This window comes from Rhinoderma darwinii, chromosome 4, assembly GCF_050947455.1.
Source record: "Rhinoderma darwinii isolate aRhiDar2 chromosome 4, aRhiDar2.hap1, whole genome shotgun sequence".
Classification (NCBI taxonomy): domain Eukaryota; kingdom Metazoa; phylum Chordata; class Amphibia; order Anura; family Rhinodermatidae; genus Rhinoderma; species Rhinoderma darwinii.
Genome location: NC_134690.1, coordinates 317,181,664 through 317,201,006, shown reverse-complemented (window position 1 = coordinate 317,201,006; position 19,343 = coordinate 317,181,664).

Below are 19,343 nucleotides of genomic sequence, written 5' to 3'. Positions count from 1 at the left end.
ACTGGGGCCCCCCTCCCCTGGATGTCACACAACCCCCCCTTGTAGATAGTGCCTTTTTTACAGCACCCTGTAGATAACGCCATACAGTCCCCCTGTAGATAACGCCATACAGCCCGCCCTGTAGATAACGCCATACAGCCCCCCTGTAGATAACGCCAGACAGACCCCCTGTAGGTAACACCATACAGCCCCCTGTAGATAATGCTATACAGCCCCCCTCTAGGTAATGCCATACAGCCCCCCCTGTAGATAGCGCCATACAGCCCCCCTGTAGATAACGCCATACAGCCCCCCTGTAGGTAACACCATACAGCCCCCCCTGTAGATAGCGCCATACAGCCCCCTCTGTAGATATTGCCATACAGCCCCACCTGTAGGTAACGCCATACAGCCCCCCCTGTAGGTAACGCCATACAGCCCCCTGTAGATAATTCTATACATCCCCCACTGTAGGTAACTCTATACAGCCCCCCTGTAGGTAACACTATACAGCCCCTCCTGTAGGTAACGCCATACAGCCCCCCCTGTAGGTAACGCTATACAGCCCCCCTGTAGGTAACCCCCTGTAAAATCTGACCTATAGTGTGTCCTACAAAAGACATGTATCCCATATCCACAGGATAGGGGATACATGTGTGATCGCTGGCAGCGATAAGGAGAATGGGAGTCCGAAAGTCCCCCAAGTTCTCCATGACTAACCTCTGACTTCCGGAGTCTGCGCAGCTTAATGAAAATGAAAGGAGCGCTGGTCACGCATGCGCACAAGCGCGACCAGCGCTCCATTCATTTCTACGGAGCTGCCGACACAGACCCCGGAAGTTCGAGGTTTCTCATGGGGAACTTCAGGGGACTTTTGGTCCCCTGTTCTCCTTATCGCTGCCAGCGATCACACATGTATCCCCTATCCTGTGGATAGAGGATACATGTCTTTTGTAGGAACAACCCCTTTACTGGCAGAGTGGGGAGATACCTCCCTGCTCTGCCATAGTGTTCAGTGGCGTCGCGCTGTAGTAGCCATAGCGGCTGCTAACGGAGCCTCTGGCCATGGTGGGGGCCCGTGCCGGCGGGCGACACGGGCCCTCTCATGCCGCGGGCCCCGTAGCTACCGCTACGGATGCTACAGCGGTAGTTACGCCACTGAAGCTGACCTTTATTTATGTGTCTGAAATAGGAAACTTACATTTTAAGCCCCACTGGGTATCCATTGACCAATGCAAGTGAGTAACATCTGTTACAGCACTGCCAAATATGTTGGCAGGCCAAAAATTCTACAAAACACATGTGATCTGCAGTATGGGCCTAGCAGGCCTCCAAGCTTGGGTCACTAAATTTGTCCAACCACAAAAATAATTTGCTCCAAATTCAAATGATATATTGTAGCAAGAATGAAAGGTAGGGACTTTAGGTTTGTGTGTGTGTATGTGTATATATATGTGTATAAATATATATATATATATATATATAGACAGTACATATAAATATATATGTGCACATAACAATTTGTTTCTGACTTTTTTTTTCTAAATGCAAAATTATTCTATATTATTGAAATATTTCTAGCCTACATCAAATAACCAACAGATGTACCTAGCCGTATGTAGCGGTGAGGTGCCAGGCCTTTTGTGCATTGAACTGTGAACATTTCCTAAATGGCACTTTCTGTCTTTTGCATATGGCGCTTGTATGATTGCCAGTGTACTTTACGCTCAGACCTGTCAAGTCCAGTTGCTTGTTTATGGCCATTCAATTGAACACATTTTTTTGACAGATTTTTTAGAACCATTATTAAACAATCACAAATATAAATATATTAACACTCCAGACTGCTCCACAAAAGGCCCAAACTATGCACAGTATTTAGAACAAATAATCACAAATAATCACATCTATTAGACCTTATACTCATTGTGTAACAACATTGAGTGGATTAAATTAGGCCCCTTTAATATTGATCAACTGACTCCAATATGGAAGTGATCTGCATGCATTAGGGCTTATTCAGACAAACGTTGCGTTTTTGCGCGCGCAAAAAACGCTGCGTTTTGCGCGCGCAAAAACCACTTGACAGCTCCGTGTGTCATCCGTGTATGATGCGCGGCTGCGTGATTTTCACGCAGCCACCATCATAGAGATGAGTCTAGTCGACGTCAGTCACTGTCCAGGGTGTTAACTTATCGGCAGTTAACTCTTTCAGCACCCTCGACAGTGAATGGCGATCACAATATCGAGAAACCTGTTAAAAAAAAAGAAAAAGTTCGCACTTACCGAGAACTTCCCTCCCGGCCGTTGCCTTGGTGACGTGTCCTTGGTGACGCGCCTCTCTTGACATCGGGCCCCACCTCCCTGGATGACGCCGCAGTCCATGTGACCGCTGCAGCCTGTGCTTGGCCTGTGATTGGCTGGAGCTGTCACTTGGACTGAATTGTCATCCCGTCAGGTCAGACTGGAGGAAGAAGAAGGGAGTTATCGGTAAGTCAGAACTTTTTTTTTTTTTTTTTACACGTTCATGTATATTGGGATCGGAAGTCACTGTCCAGGGTGCTGAAACAGTTTAACTCTTTCAGCACCCTGGACAGTGACTATCTCCTGACGTCGCGTACCGGAAATTTTTTTGCCGGGTTCGGCCAAAACGAGTTCGGCCGAACCCGGTGAAGTTCGGTTCGGTTGTCCGGGTTCGCTCATCTCAAAGACACTCCGTTTGGATGTTTGTAACCAGAAAAGCATGTGGTGCTTTTCTGTTTGCATTCATCCTTTTGACAGCTGGTGCGCGAAACAGGCAGCTCGCACGGAAGTGCTTCCGTGCGACCTGCGTGGTTTTCACGCACCCATTGACTTCAATGGGTGCGTAATGCGCGAAATACGTGGAGATATTGAACATGTCGCGCTTTTTGCGCAGCGACAAACGCTGCGCAAAAAGCACGGACTGTCTGTACTGCCCCATAGACTTGTATTGGTCTGTGCGTGGCGCGTGAAAACCACGCGGCCCGCACGGACCCAATACACGTTCGTGTGAATCCCCCCTTACAATCATTACAAATGAAACATTTGTCCATATTTAGTGAAGGCATCTTAAGCAGCAGTTGTAACGTTGAATCTTTATAGACAGTCTCTATCAGTTTTAGGGCTTATTCACACGAACACTGTATACGTCCGTGTGACGGCCCTTAAAACAACGGCCGTCACACGTATTTAAAAGGTGCCGTTCACACGGCCATTGCTTTAACCCCTTAATGACCAGACTATTTTAAACCTTAATGACCAAGCCATTTTTTAAGTTTTTCCATCGTCGCATTCCAAGAGCTATAACCTTTGTATTTTTGCGTCGACATAGCTGTATAAGGTCTTGTTTTTTGCGGTACAAGTTGTACTTATTTAATAGCACCATTGTGGGGGACATATTATTTATTGATTAACTTTTATTAACTTTTATTTGGGGGGAAATAGAAAAAAACCTGAAATTTCTCTTTTTCACGTCTTAAATCTACGCCGTTTACCGTGTGATATAAATAACACAATAACTTTATTCAGCGGGTTGTTGCGATTGCAACGATACCAAATTTGTATAGTGTTTGTATGTTTTACTACTTTTACACCGTAAAAACGCTTTTTTTTTCAAAATTATTTGTTTTTGTGTCTCCATATTTGAAGAGCCGTAACGTTTTTATTTTTTCGCCGATGCGGTTGTATGAGGGCTTTTCTTTTGCGGGAAGACTTGTAGTTTTTATTGGTACCATTTTGGAGTAGATGCAACTTTTTGATCACTTTTTATCACATTTTTTTAAAGTCAGTATTCACAGAAAACAACAATTTTTCCATAGTTTTTTATTAAATTTTTTACGGCGTTCACCGTGCGGGTTAAATAATGTAATAGATTTATAGTCGGGGTCGTTACGGACGCGGCGATACCAAATATGTGTAACTTTTTAACTTTATTTAGTTTTTTTAATAGTAAAGCATTTTGTAAAGGGAAAAGCTGGGTTTTTCATTTTTTTTCACATTTGTTTTTTAATTAACTTTGTTAAACTTTTTTTTCACTTTTTTACTAATCCCACTAGGGGACTATAATATGCGATTCTGCGATCGCTATTATAATACACTACAAGACTTTTGTATTGCAGTGTATTACTGCCTGTCCGTTTAACATGGACAGGCATCTGCTAGGTCATGCCTGCGGCATGATCTAGCAGGCATTCACTCCAGGCAGACCTGGGGGCTTTTATTAGACCCCCGGCTGCCATTGGAGACACAGACACTCGGCGATCGTATCGCCGGGTGTCGGTGGGAGAGAGAGGGAGCTCCCTCCCTCTCTCCAAAACCACTCAGATGCGGTGCACGCTATTGTGCACCGCATCTGAGGGGTTAAACGGGTGAGATCGATACTAATATCGATCTCACCCGGCAGAGCAGGGATGCTCCCAGCCCTCAGCTGCCTCTGGCAGCTGAGAGCAGGGAGATTTGACAGCTCCCTGCTCTGTTTACTTATTCCGATGCCGCGACGTAAAAAGTCTATGGCATCGGAATAAGGCCCGTTAGTGACCGACGTAGAAACACGATGGGCCGGTCACTAACGGGTTAAAGGACCATATGAATGATCCATTGAAATATAGAACATGTCCTATTTTCTTCAGTCTTCCCTGAAAACGGGTCCCGCACTGGTGCCACTCGAACGTGAAAAATGGCAGTTTTTCACGTCCGAGTTTGCACTCGTCATGTGAATAAGCCCTTGCACAAGTGGACACTGCAATTTTTCTCCATTCTTTTTTTTTCAAGACTGTTCACATTTTGTCGGTTCTGGGGAACATGACAGAACAGCCACACATTTTTTTTATTGAGAAATAGATTCTGACTTGCAGACTACAACATGTTTTTCTCCTGGACATTCATGTGTGACACCTTACACATGATTGTACCTCCACAACCGCAGGGCTTTTTCCAGGCCATCCTTGATGTCCAGGGTCCACATATCTAAACCTACGTCATTCAAGTGAATGTCATCCGTTCGCAGAAAACCAACCTCTTTGCCCTCCAACTCTCTATGCCGCACCACAACACCTCCATTGCGCGCCACAAATTATTTACCCACCACTTTGTTCACCTTCGCTCTGGCCTTATTCAAACTATGAACCGAACGCGCCTGACGCCACACCTTGCGAGCAACAATACCCGACCATACAATAAGCAATCCAGGAAACAAGGACCATAACCGCAACAGATCCAGCTTAACATCCCGCATCAAATCCCTAGACGACCGTATGCCCAAGTCATTGCCTCCCAAATGCACGACCAGAATATCAGGCGCTCTATCCAACCCTGCGTAAAACTGGAGCTCTGGCAACAACCTGCACCACAGCATGCCCCGCAGACCCAACAATCTGACCTGAACCTCTGACTGATGCAGGCCCAACTGCCATCCAGCCGGACGAACATCCGCCCGAACACCTCCCCAGTACACGTAGGAGTGCCCCATGATCCAAACCAAGCAGGGGCCCGCACCTAAAACAAAACAGTAAGGTTATAACTTCATGTCCCACCTCCAGCACAACTTATCCCCACCGCCTCAAGGCAAATGAGGCCGCACATAAAGCCTGTATCTGTCCGACTCCCACCTACCTATCTTGACCATCACTGGGGATAAGCCCCACCTAGCTGCTTCAGTAGCCACGCCAATCCTAAAAGAGTGAGTGCTAAACCCTGCTCCACCCCTGCCAGACAACAGGATACATTTTTTGAACACCTGTGAAAACTGGAATTTCGACAAAGACAGACCATCTGCATGAACTAATAAGGATACCGGCCCCTCAGGCCTCACCGCAACAAACTCCTGGAAACAGTGAACCGGGCACACCTTTGATCCTGGCAATTCATACAACCGCACCAAAAAACCTCTTCCCTCTTGATCCGTCTTTGATCTACGAAGCAAACAAGATAAGCAGGAGCCATCCAATTCAACATCCGCGTACAATAACCCCCCAGCCACAAGTTTGCTGGCCGACACCAACTCCGATATCCTGAAAGCCCCAAAGAAAGCCAAAGAAAATGCCAGCGTAAATAAACGTGCTTCAAACCCTGACACACAAACAGACTGCAAAAGTTCGCAAATCGCTTCCAATATCTCAAAAGATACCGGCTTCCTATGATCCCTAACTGCGAAACCCCTCCTGAAACCCTTCATTGCCTGACGGACCAGGAAGGACTTAGTCACGTCCTCTTCACCTCTGACTTTAAACCAAAACGCCAATGCCGACAAACTCCGAGCGACCGCTGCTGCAGACACCCCCTCGCTGTACACATTTCCTATAAAATATAATAAACACGCCGGCCGATCCGAAATACCCGCCTGCACATCCGCCAACAAAGCCTCCCATACTTGCCATACCGCACCATACCTTTTCCATGTAACCGCACTAATTGACTTCCCCACGAGCGACATCGCCATCATCATGCCACCTTCCAAAGATGCTGTGGGCAAGCAAGGCCATGAGACTCCGCCCCCGGTGCCAGCAGACGAAACCTGTCCCACTGTTGACGAGAAAGGGAATCAGCCACTGAATTAAGCACCCTAGGAACATGAACTGCCACAAAATGCGCATTCAAAACCAATCCTTTCAAAACTAAATGTCGCAATAATCTCACGACCGGCGGAGAATTAGCCGTCTGGGCATTAACGGCCTGAACCACAACCAGGTTGTCACATACGAAACGCACTCTCCAATCCCGCAGACAATCCCCCCCACAACTCCGCAGCCACCACAATCGGGAACAATTCCAACAGAGCCAAGTTTCGGATGAAACCACATTCATGCTATGCACTTGGCCAAACCCCCGCACACCACTGTCCCTGGAAATACGCCCCAAAGCCACAAGCACCTGATGCATCTGTAAAAAGCTCCAAATCCACACTAGACACCGGCCGATACATGAGCACAGACCGCCCATTGTAGCTCTGCAAAAACTACCCCCACACCAACAATTCTGCTTTCAACTCCCCCGACAACCTAATGAAATGATGGGGAGAATGAACACCTGCGGTAGCACTAGCCAAGTGCCTACAAAACACCCGCCCCATGGGCATAATCCTATATGCAAAATTCAAATGTCCCAACAACGATTGCAAGTCCCGCAACTGGATCTTCTTCCTGCACAGCACATTCGCCACTAACACTCTCAACTCCAGCAATTTATCCTCTGGCAAGCGAAATTCCATATTATCCGAATCAATCATTATCCCCAAAAACGTGATTACCGTTGTAGAACCTTCAGTTTTTTCAGGCGCCAGGGGTACCCAAAATTCCTTCGCCACCCGTTCCATAGTATGGAGCAATCCTGCACACACATAGGTAGCTGGCAGACCAATAAACAGAAAATCGTCCAAATAATGCAGTGCCGATGGCACCTGCGCCTCACGCCTAACCACCCACTCCAGAAATGTGCTAAACATTTCAAAATAGGCGCAGGAAATGGAGCAGCCCATCGGGAGGCAACAATCCACTAAATATTCCTCCAGCCAATAAAACCTAACAAACAAATACTGTCCGGGTGCACCGGCAATAAACGAAACGCGGCTTCAATGTCAGTTTTTGCTAACAGTGAGCCCTTCTCATACTTGCGGACCCAAACAACCACCGCATCAAAGGAAGTGTAACTAACCGCGCACAGGGCTGGATCAATGCCATCGTTCACCGACTCCCTTTCCAGATAAGATAAGTGATGAATAAGGCGGAATTTATTAGCCTCCTTTTTAGGAACCAAACCCAACGGGGAAACCCGCAAGCTATACACCGGCGGGAAGGAAAACGGGCCAGCCATGCGGTCCAACGCCACCTCCTTCATCAACTTATCAGTAACCAGACCAGGCCGCGCCAAAGCAGACGACAAATTATGAACCACTCCATCACGACCAGCCGACGTACAAGGAATCCGAAAACCCTCAGAGAAACCCAAAAACAATAACTCTGCCACTTTTTTATTTGGATACTCCCTTAAAAACGGAAGCATCCTTTCCACCCTCACCGGCGTCGGCCCTCTTCTGCTCAGCATCTCCCTGCCTGCCCTTATGCTTCCTGAAGCATCTGGACAAACCATGGGCGCCTCCGCAACCGGAGCACTCATGCTTGTACCGACAGTCTGGTCCAAACTTACAATGCCCCTCATTAAATTGCCAGCAAGATCCTTTTCCTGAGGAGGCTGACCGACCCGTTGCTGACCCCTGACCGACGGCCGCATCCCGAAAGGGCTGATGCCCCTGTTTTGGAGCAGACATCAAGCGCATCCACAGACTAATGTCTTTGTGATCCCATCGCAACGACGGTCGCACCGACTTCCGCTGACGAAACTGCTCGTCATACCGCAACCAAGCATTACCGCCGTACACCCGGTACAACTCTCCCACCGAATCCATGTAGCAAAATAGCGCCAAACAATTCTCCGGTGCCTTTTCACCCACAACGCTAGCCAAAATAGCGAAGGCCTGCAGCCAATTCGCAAACGTCCGAGGAATCAAACGATAACGACGCCGCTCCTCCTCCTCCTTCTTACTTTCATCTGGTTTCCACCTGTCCAAGTTAAATTTTTCTAACGGCAATAAAGAAAAAATCTCCACATACTCCTCCTTCCAAATCTTCTCCCTAATCTCCGCCTTCAAATGCGCCCCCAGCGGGCCCTCAAAACACACGTACACCTCGCCCTTCGCAGCATCAGCCAAGCGCACGTCCTCCACCACTTTTTTTGGAACTACTAGCGCCTGCATCAACCGCTTTATCTACTTCCACCTCACTAGCCACCGCAACCCCTGCCGCAGCCGTACTTCCACACGCCTCACTAGCAGCGCCCCACACCCTTGCTGGCGACTGCTCTACACCCCCCAAACGTCTAGTAAAATACTCCTGCATACCCCTAAAAAACAATTGCATTTGAGACACAGAAAACAGCCCCCCCACATCTCCCCCACACATCCCCGGCACCACAACAGTGGAAGACTCACCCGACTGTCCCTGAGGTTACGTCCCAGCGGCCGTATCCACCGATCCAGACGAGCGCGGTATCGATCCAGACGTTCCAGGGGATCGGTGCTCCTGCACCCCTCGCTCCTCGTAGCTCCCCAACATTCCAGCTGACACCCGAGGCCCAGCAGATAGCGGCCCGTCCAATGTCCTGCCACCCGCTTCTGGCGTGGCATAAATGGAAAGACAGCCCTGGCTGCCAAGTCCTTCTTCAGGGCTGTCATACGCGTCCACATCACCCCTCACAGCAGAGCAAGAGGACCGCTGCCCCCTCCCGTCCTGAAGGGGCCCGGCGTCACCCACAGACCTGGACCGGGTACTTCCGGTCGCCGCCGCCGCACGCCTCCCTGCTCCAGCAGGAGGTGATCTCATTCCCCAGTTGGAGCCCGTCTCTTACTGCGGGTCGGGCCTGGCGTCCTCGCATCTTTTTGCAGAGCTCCTCTGGCACCCGGAACCTCGGCGCCGGAGAGAGCCGTCACATCCAGTCCCGCCCTCACTTCCGGTCTTGTTGTTGAAGACAGCAGGAGGGAAGATGGCCGCGGTCCCCCCCTCCGGTCACCTCCAGTCCCGCCCGCCTGCCGGGATTCCTCCCTGACCTCCGCGGCCCAGCGCCTGGCGATAGCTCAGGACCTGGAGGAGGAGGGTCCCTGGAAGGGCTCCCACGGCGCCGACGGGACTGAGGTGTTACCTCAGTTGAAGGCCTCTCCGGAGGCCTGGAACGCCTGCTGCTGCGTCCCCCCACGCTCTCCACTCCAGCCGCTGTATCCGGAGTAAGACACCCAGAGAAGAGCTGCTCCAGCCATCCAGGACCGTGCTGGAGCGCTGCATCCCTGATCCTGGCCATCATGGACTCCAGAGCTGCATCCATGATAAGGTAAGTGCAAAAAAAACTTTTTTTTTTTTAAAAGTCTTTAGTTTAACAGACAAATCTTTTCTCCTGTTGTCCAGCGGGAAAGAGGGCTGCCTCTATCCCGCATGGACCTATATACACTATACTCCACCCACCAACATATAGATACATTTCACACCTGCCTGCTTAAATTAACCCTTAATTCCCCATACACATAGCCTCAAACGTAGTAGCCTAAAACCCCAAACCACCTTGTCATGCGCTCCCTCCATTATGGCTGCCACTACATTACGTTGGGCTTACTCGAACGTGATATATGTCCGTGCAACGCGCGTGCTTTCCACGCGCGTCGCACGGACCTATGTTAGTCTCTGGGGCCGTGCAGACAGTCCGTGAGTTTTGCGCAGCGTGAGTCCGCTGCGTAAAACTCACGACATGTCCTATATTTCTGCGTTTTTCGCACATCAAGCACCCATTGAAGTCAATGGGTGCGTGAAAATCACGAAAATCACACGCACCACACGGAAGCACTTCCGTGGGACGCGCGTGATTCGCGAAACAGCAGTAAAACTATGAATGTAAACAGAAAAGCACCACGTGCTTTTCTGTTTACAAACATACAAACAGAGTGTCATAATGATGGTGGCTGCACGAAAATCCACGCAGCCGCGCATCATATGGTGATGACAAATGGAGCTGTTAAGTGCCTTTTGCACGCGCAAAATGCAGTGTTTTTTGCGTGCGCAAAATGCACACGCTCGTGTAAATCCGCCCTAATGCATACACCACTATGTATTACAATGGAAATATTTGTCATTTGGGGGACTGTAGTTGTTGGCTTATGACAAAGGTTTTTTATGGCTAAAAGCTCAAATTTGTTTCACAAGACCTAAGTCATAACAGTGGCTTTCTATTTGCCACGCTCCAATAAAACGGCAACTGGTGAAGCATCCAGTTACAGTTACCTAGACATGGAAATTTGCTTGTATTAACAGGTATTTTTTATTTGGCCAGGAGTTTACCTTTGGTATTAGAGGTCCATGTCTAGGGGTAGCCCTGTTTGAAAGTACAGCTTAGACATTTGTATATACAGGCTGTAAATCAGGGGTGGATATGTCATAAATGTCTTTGATGGGAAAACCCCTTTAAGTAAGTCGGAACAACTCACAGCTGCGAGTTCTTTTCAAAACTTACCATTGCAAAGAGTCGACTGTGCTCCAGACTCACCGACGCAGTAGCAACATCATCAATATCGGCTAACATCACACAACTTACCAAAGAGAAGCAGTTCCAACCATCAAATTAGGGGCGAGTTAGTTAAATGTTTGACCAAATATAGCAGGGTCATTTTTAAGTTGATAATTTTGTATGGCCCGCGAATGATGTTATAAATATCTAAATGGCTCTTGGCACAAAAAAAGTTCCCCACACCTGCTGTAGCTGTAAATCCAGTACTGCTAGTTTATAGTGTTTTCTTGCTTTCCTATTGTCATTTATTTTATTTTTTTATAAATTCTCTTTTATTAAGGATATTAACATAGAAAACAACCATAAAAAACAGTCCTTACATCCATCGTATTACCATTCTTACAATGTAGCAGGTTACATTAATCCAAATATCTTTAGAAAAATTGTCTCTGAGCGAAAGGGATAATTCCCGACATATCTTCATGGAATATAATGTGAAATAAAAACAGAGACATGCATTACAAATCAAATATCAGTAACCTACTGTGTGCTTACAAAAACACAAAATAAAGGAGAGAAAATAATATTACATAAAAGGATAGATACAGTACAAAAACATACAGTCTCCCTGGTGGTGGAAAAAATGTGGAATGTCAGCACTTTGCTGCGTCCCTGGTCTCGTCCATCAAAATAAATCCAGTATCATGGTATAGAAATTATTCATCCCGTAATCCCCATATATATTAATTTACCTTAGCAAAACAGGGCTTCTAGAGTTGTTTCTGGGTAAATTTTCTAGGTATTGCTTCCATAGTTGCCATGTCTTAAGAAAGCTGTCTCTTGTGAAAGTATTCCAGCCTACCAACTCCTCAAGTCTATATAGTTGATGCATTTTAGACCACCAGACCTCTATCGTAGGGGGATCTGTTTTCCTCCAATACAAGGGAATTAGAAGTTTTGCAGTGGCCACCAGAAAAGTTATCAAATTCTTTTTCGAAGGCGTAAAATCTTTCACTGGTAACCACAACAGAACCAACTCCGGGGTTAACCGGATATTATTTCCTGTTATCTTGCCTATAGCTATTTCCACCTCCTTCCAGAAATTCTTAATTTTAGGGCAAGACCACCATATGTGTGCAAGCGTCCCTGTCTCCAGGCCACATCTCCAACAAACGTCCGTGCTAACTAGATGTATTCTATAAAGATAAGCCGGTGTCCTATACCATCTTGTCACCAATTTGTACGAATTTTCCTGGTACCTCACACATCTAGAGAACCCGTGAGAGTAAGAGAGTATCAGATCAATCTCCATTTGCGAGAAAATGGAGCCCAGCTCGACTTCCCATTCTCTAATGAAATGTGGTTTAGATGGAGCTCGTTGTAGGAGGAGACCAGAATGTATCTTAGACAGAGGCTTGGTCGGGGTATTGGGTAAGAGAGAATAATTTTCAAGCCACGTAGGGTCCGGATATAAGCCTAGATTAGCTGACAAAAATTTACGACATACTGATTTAAAATTAAGTTGATGTAGAAAGGGGACCTTAACCTTATGAATAGAAGGATTCGGATCATTTCCCCTAAGTCTTGTCCTAAGAACATCCAATTCAGGTAGAACTGCTGCATCTAATATCTCCGCTACTTTATAATTTTTAAGTGTCTGCCACATTGAAGAACTCATATTTTGCGTTTTATTTACATAATGTGGTAGAACAGCCAATGGAGCCAATGAAGAAAGATTTCCACTAGACATGGCCAAAGCACCCGATTTCTGACAAACTTTAAGCATTCCCCTAGTCAGTACACTAACCAATACCTTTGGTGGAGGTAATGGTAATTTCACCCACAGCAAATGAGCTAAGTCCTCCGAGAGGAGCGCTCTTTCCATATCCAGATGAAGAGCTCCTATAGACAAATTAGCTAATTGTGACCATCGAGACAACTGGACCGCTTCATAGTATGTCTTTAAATCAGGCAATGCCATCCCTCCTTGCGTTTTTTTAAGAGTGAGGAGCCGATAAGCCAACCTGGGATGCTTCTCCTTCCACAAGAACTTAACAAAAAGACTCCTGAAACTGTTGAAAAAGCTATTTGGCAGCTCAATAGGTAGACTCTGCAGCATATACAGGATCTGTGGGAGCACATAAGTCGCCAATAAATTTTTCCGTCCTATCCAAGAGACATAAGGTATGTTCAATTGGGATATATATCTATGAATCCTGGAGAGGAGGGGTTTAAAATAAAGTACAAAAAGCTGGGATACATCAGCTGAAATCATTATACCCAAGTATTTAATAGCCTGCGAAGGCCATTTAAAGGGCGACATAGATTTCAGAACCAAGAGCTGACCAACCGGTACATTAATGCCCAAGGCCTCCGACTTATCATAATTAATCTTAAAGTTAGATATCTCTCCAAATTCATTAAAGACGTCTATTATTTTTGGAAAGGCCTCAAGTGGATTTGTAATCATCAATAGCAAATCATCTGCAAAGGCTGCCAGTTTATGAGTATAACTCCCTATCTTCAATCCTTCAATCCCAACGGTCTGTCGTAATTTCGCAAGTAATGTCTCCATCACCATACAAAACAGAGACGGGGACAAGGGGCAACCTTGACGTGTTCCATTTGTAATAGAAAAATAATCTGACAAAGAACCGTTCACTTGAATTCTAGCAGATGGGGAGGTATATAGAGAAAATATGGCATCAATAAACACGGGAGGAAAATTAAATTTAAGTAAGGTAGCTCTCATGTACTCCCAACAGACCCTATCAAACACCTTCTCTGCGTCAGTACCAAGGAGAACCATAGAGTGCCCCCGGCGCCTTATTTGACATATAGCGTGCAATACCCTGCTCACATTGTGCCTACCTTCCCGACCCTTCACAAATCCCACCTGTTCTTCATTTATTAGTTTCGGCAATATTGGTTGAATGCGAAGAGACAGAATTTTAGCCCACCACTTCACATCACAATTCAAGAGCGAGATAGGCCTATAGCTCCCACAGCATTCTAGATCGTTCCCCTCTTTAGGAAGAATAGTTATAAAAGCTTCCAATGCTTGCTTAGGTAATGAAGCTCCCTTCATCAGAGAATTACATACTTCCACAAACTTCGGTATTAATTGCTGACTAAATTTTTTATAGTACGAAATAGGTAGACCATCCGGCCCCGGGCTTTTCCCAGACGGTATTGAATGCAACACTTTCTCAACCTCCTCTTTAGTGATAGGCGCCAGGAGCTCTCAACAGTACAACTCAGAGAGGCCAGGTACCGAGATAGAATCTAAAAAACTCCTTATTTTGCTAGTCTTCTCCTGTGGTGTCAACCCCAAGTTCCCCACCGGGTTTCCCAGATTATACAGTGAAGAGTAAAAGGATTGAAAGGTCTTTGCTATAAGCGGTGTGGTAGTCACCCTTGCCCCTTTGTCATCTTTTATGGTCTCAATAAATGTTTTGGACTGTTTTTGTCGGATCAGACGGGTCATCAATTTGGAGCCTTTGTCTCCATGAAGATACATGTGACTTTGAGCAGCCAAAAAAGCCTTAGCCGCTTTTACATTCATATGGTCCTTAAGTTCCTGACGCAACTGACTTAATTCCCTATAATCCTCAGACGAGTTAGAATTTTTATGTGATAATTCCATTTGAGTTATCTTATGGAGTAAGTCTAGAATTTGAGCATTCCTTTGTTTTTTAACACGTGAGGACAGGGCAATAAGTTCTCCCCTCATAAAGGCTTTTTGCGTCTCCCAGAGAATTGGTCTGGAGATTTGCGGAGTATCATTAAAGCCATAGAATTCCTCTATTTTTAGGGCAAGTGCTTGACTATGTTCTTTGTTTGCAATAATGGTATCGTTCAATCTCCAGGTCCATTCCTTACGAGGTAAATTAAGCAATTCTAAGGAAAGCGATATCGGAGCATGGTCCGAGACCGTAATACTTCCTATATCCGCTTGAAGTAACGAGGGAACAAGGACCATAGGAATGAATATATAGTCAATTCTATGATAAGTCTCGTGTGGTGTAGAGTAAAAAGTAAAGTCTTTTAAGGACGGATTCCTAACACGCCAGGCATCTACTAACCCTAGTTGTGACAGGATAAGTTTAAGGCGACGCATAGCAGGTATGGAAAACCTCGTGCTAGAAGAGGTGGAATCCAGAGCAGAGTCCAAAGATACATTAAGATCTCCCCCAAAAACAAGATATCCCTCGCTAAACGTTTTAAGAGAACAAAGAGTTTTGCGCAACCACGTCAATTGTCCAACATTAGGTGCATATACAGCTGCTATCGTAAACTTTGTGTTGGAGATGTGTCCCTTCAAGAACCTATTGTCATTTTTAACAAAAATTGATTTCAATGGGAGGTCAGAGGCGGAAACGGCGGCTTTTTTTTTCCATGAAATGCCCAAAAAAATAAATTTATGAATTAATGAATAAGCCTCATATTGAAATCAATGGGGGTCAATTTCGGATGTTTTAGGCCCTGTTCCCACAGAGTTATTTTTTACACATTTTTTGACGTGGAAAACACGTCGGAAAACGCACAAAAAAAAAAAACGCCCGAAAATGCCTCCCATTAATTTAAAGAAGAAGCGACATGACCTATCTTGAGGCGGTTTCCGCCTCCAAAAACCAATTGAAATCAATGGGGGACTAAAAAAAAAAAAACATCTCGAGCTGATGAAGCATTATTTGACGTGCTATTTGACGCGGTTTGGTAAAATAACACTCGCGGTTTTTGCACGTGAAAAATAGACCTAAGCCTAGCCCGAAAAGGGGCTGGCATTTCTTCTGCTTAGCTGTAGGCAGCCATTATCTCGTGCATTCAGGTAGAAGAACTCCCCTGAGGAGAGCAGCAGAAATCTTCACAGTCCTCCATCGAAATTTAAAAAAAGTAAGTACATTACTGCTCACATCTGCCATACATGCCATACATGTAGGCAAATGTAATTTTTTATTTTTTTTTCGCTACAGTTCATTTGTCTATTTATTTTTTTTAATTAACATTTCAGTAACAGAAATTCCAGAAGAGGCATACCATAGGGTGAACATCAATGTTGTAAAAATTAATTCATGAAGTGAGTATCCAATGATTTTTTTCATGTAAGGGCCTGTTCACATCAGCATTGTGTTTCTGGTGAGGGGTTCCATCGGTGCTTTCAGTCGGGGCAACCCCTCAACGGAAAGGCAAACGTAAACTATAGGTTCCGTTTGCATCACCATTGATTTCACTGGTGACATATCCATTGATAATGATTTCCTTTTGGCTCCGTTGTGCAAGGGTTCCGTCATTTTAAATGAAGTAATATCGTAGTCGAAGGAACCACTGCACAACAGAGACAAACGGAATCCATTTGCACCAGATACGTCAACATTGAAATCAATGGTAATGCAACCACAAACCTATAGCTTACGTTTGTTTCAGTTTGGACTCATGGGTGCTCCATTCATGAATGGAGCTCAGAGTGAGATTTGAACAAAGCCTAATGTATGGTTTTTTGTAAGGATTGCTTTTAATTTTTTTGGGGAATTTGTTTAGTCCATGTGCACACAGGGCGAATACGCCCTATAATGTACACCGCATATCTGCCTTGTCAGCCCTAGGGAATGCCAGCAGAAATGTCATACAAGAAGGCCTGGCTGCAGGAAGAGGGTTTATTTTTGTGTGTTTTTTTGAATTTTAGTAAAAAACTATTTTCAACAGCAGACATTCTGTTTGAAAAACTGCACCACTATTTGATGTGTTTTTTCTTCTACATTACCTGTGCAGACAGGTGGATACACTATGTTCACACTAGCATTGCCCTTCCGTTGAGGGGTCCAAATGGAGGTTTCCGTCGGGTTAACCCCTCAATGGAAAGGCAGACTGAAACCTACGCTGCAGTTTTCCTCACCATTTAAATCAATGGTTTCGGAAACCTAGCTATAATGGTTTCTGTATGTCATGATTGTGACAGGGATCGGTCTTTTCGACGGAAGCACTAGCCCATTTTGAACTAGGTTTCCGTCACCTAATCTGGCCCTTATCCGCAGCGTATGCGTCCTGTGTGAACATACGTTTTTAGTGCATTTTATGCAGCGTGTGGATGAGATTTGTTTAAATCTCATCCACTTTGCTTCTACTGTACACTGCAGATTTTCCACTATGAAATACGTTTCATCTGAACATACCCAGTGGCGAATCATAAATTGTGTGTGCAGGACAATGTTAGTTGTGTTAATAAACTGACCTTTCAAATGTATTTTATTACAGGTCCAGTCACATCCCAGCCTATGGGACAAAAGCACAGCCGGGTACAGTGACCGCAGTCTGTGGGAAAACGCCTGGATTGAAATATGTAAAGCACTGTACCCGGCCTGGACTGGCCTCTCACCAGTGGAAAAATGGTGTAACGTTGAGTATATGTTTGTTTTTTTAATTTTAACTTATTTTCCACAGTTTTTAAAAAACATTTTTTTTAATAGTTTTAAAAACGAACTTAAATTTTGTATTTGCAGAAGAAGATCTGAAAAAAGCTGGAAAAGCGCGTGGGACCGCTTCATGAAGGAGGTGCGGGAAGCCTAGAGGAGTGGGGGCTCTCCATCTAAACGAGTAAAGGCCCCTCACCATGATGAGCTACTGTTCATCTTGCCTAGCAGGCGTCAACGGCCGTAAGTATTGATGCCTATGTTTGAATTTTCCAAAAGAATTTTAGTATGTACTTAATGTTTACATTTTTTTTCACAGAACTCAAGGCAATTATCAAGAGCCAGAGGCCACTGCCACACAAGATGAACAGCAGCAGATGGAGAGGGAACCCACTCCTTCTGCATCCACCAATCATGAAGCGGAGGGGGAAGAGCACTGGTGGGACTCTTGGTGGCCACAGACATGGGGGAGGAGACACCTGTCTCCTTACCATTGTTGGCCTCACATGCTGATGCCCCCCTGTGGTCACCCAGGTCAGTGATCCCGCAACCCCCTACCTGCACCTGTTCCACGCGGGGGCGTAGATGGACCCCCGGGTAATGGACAGGCAATTGGATGTGGAGAGTGAGGCCATATCCCTTAACCGGAGGGTCGACGGCGACGATAAATTAGATTTTTTTGGGTACACGTTGGAATCTTCCTACCGCCAGATGCCAATGGAAAGGCAAGAGTAGTTCATGTCATACTGTCTCGCAGTGGCGGAAAACTTCTCTCATGCCCCCGCCCTACCGGAACTGGGTGGACTTATCACCCAGTTACGGCAGGCTTTATGGCCACATCAGGGCCGACTTTCTGGTGCGGTCTCCACCGCCACCCAGAGCCAAACCATTACCACTCCTACCCCTTACTCCGCTCCTCCCCTGCCCACGAATGGTGCCCAATTTTTTCATTCTTTTTTCCCATACCACCCTAGCAGCAGTGGGCCACAGCCTACTGGCTCAACCCCTCCACCCCCCCTCGTTACATAAATTTTTAGTTTAGCTCTGGATGGAGGTGGACACATTTTGGTTTTCCAGACATTAAAATAGGGGTAAATTATGGTGGGTGGGTAATAAGGGATCCTTTGATTGTTGGGTTATTTTTATTTTGTAATAAATAATTTTTTTATAATTTATGTACATTGTGTGTGTGTATATTATTTTTCGGGAATTTTCTTGGACATAAAGGGGTTTTCCCATGAGAGACATTTATGACACATCCACAGGATATGTGCTAAATGTTAGGTGCGGGTCCCAGAGTTGGGACCCGTATCTATCTGTCTCCAGAATGGGGCCTCCTAAACCCCGTTCAGCTACTCTGCGTTGCGGCTGAATGAGGTTAATTTTCGTCCATGAAAAAGGTTATATGGTCATGAGTTATGTAAGCAATGTAACTCGCTGAGCTACGCGGTTTCCGTAAGTCTCATAGAAGTTAATGGTAGTTACGGAAACAGCGTAACTCGCATGTTACGCTGCTTCTGTAACTGCCATTCACTACCATTGGAGTTGCGGAAACTGCGTAGCTCAGCGAGTTACGCTGTTTACGTAACACACGACCATATAACCTTTTTCATGGTCGGAAAACACCTCATTCAGCGTCTGAACGGGGTTTAAGGGGCCCCGTTCTGGAGATAGCTGCGAGTCCCAGAGGTGGGAGCCGCATCTATCTGACATTTATTTATTTAATGTCCTGCATGGGAAAACCCCTTTAAGTTAAAGGGATACATATCCCATTAGCGTAAATCCACTCTATTTAGGTACATTTCCGCAACCACAGAACTGTAGAGCGTCATGGTCAGATTTGAACAGAAAAGACTTGGCTCTGACCATGACACTAAACCTTATATAGCTGCATTA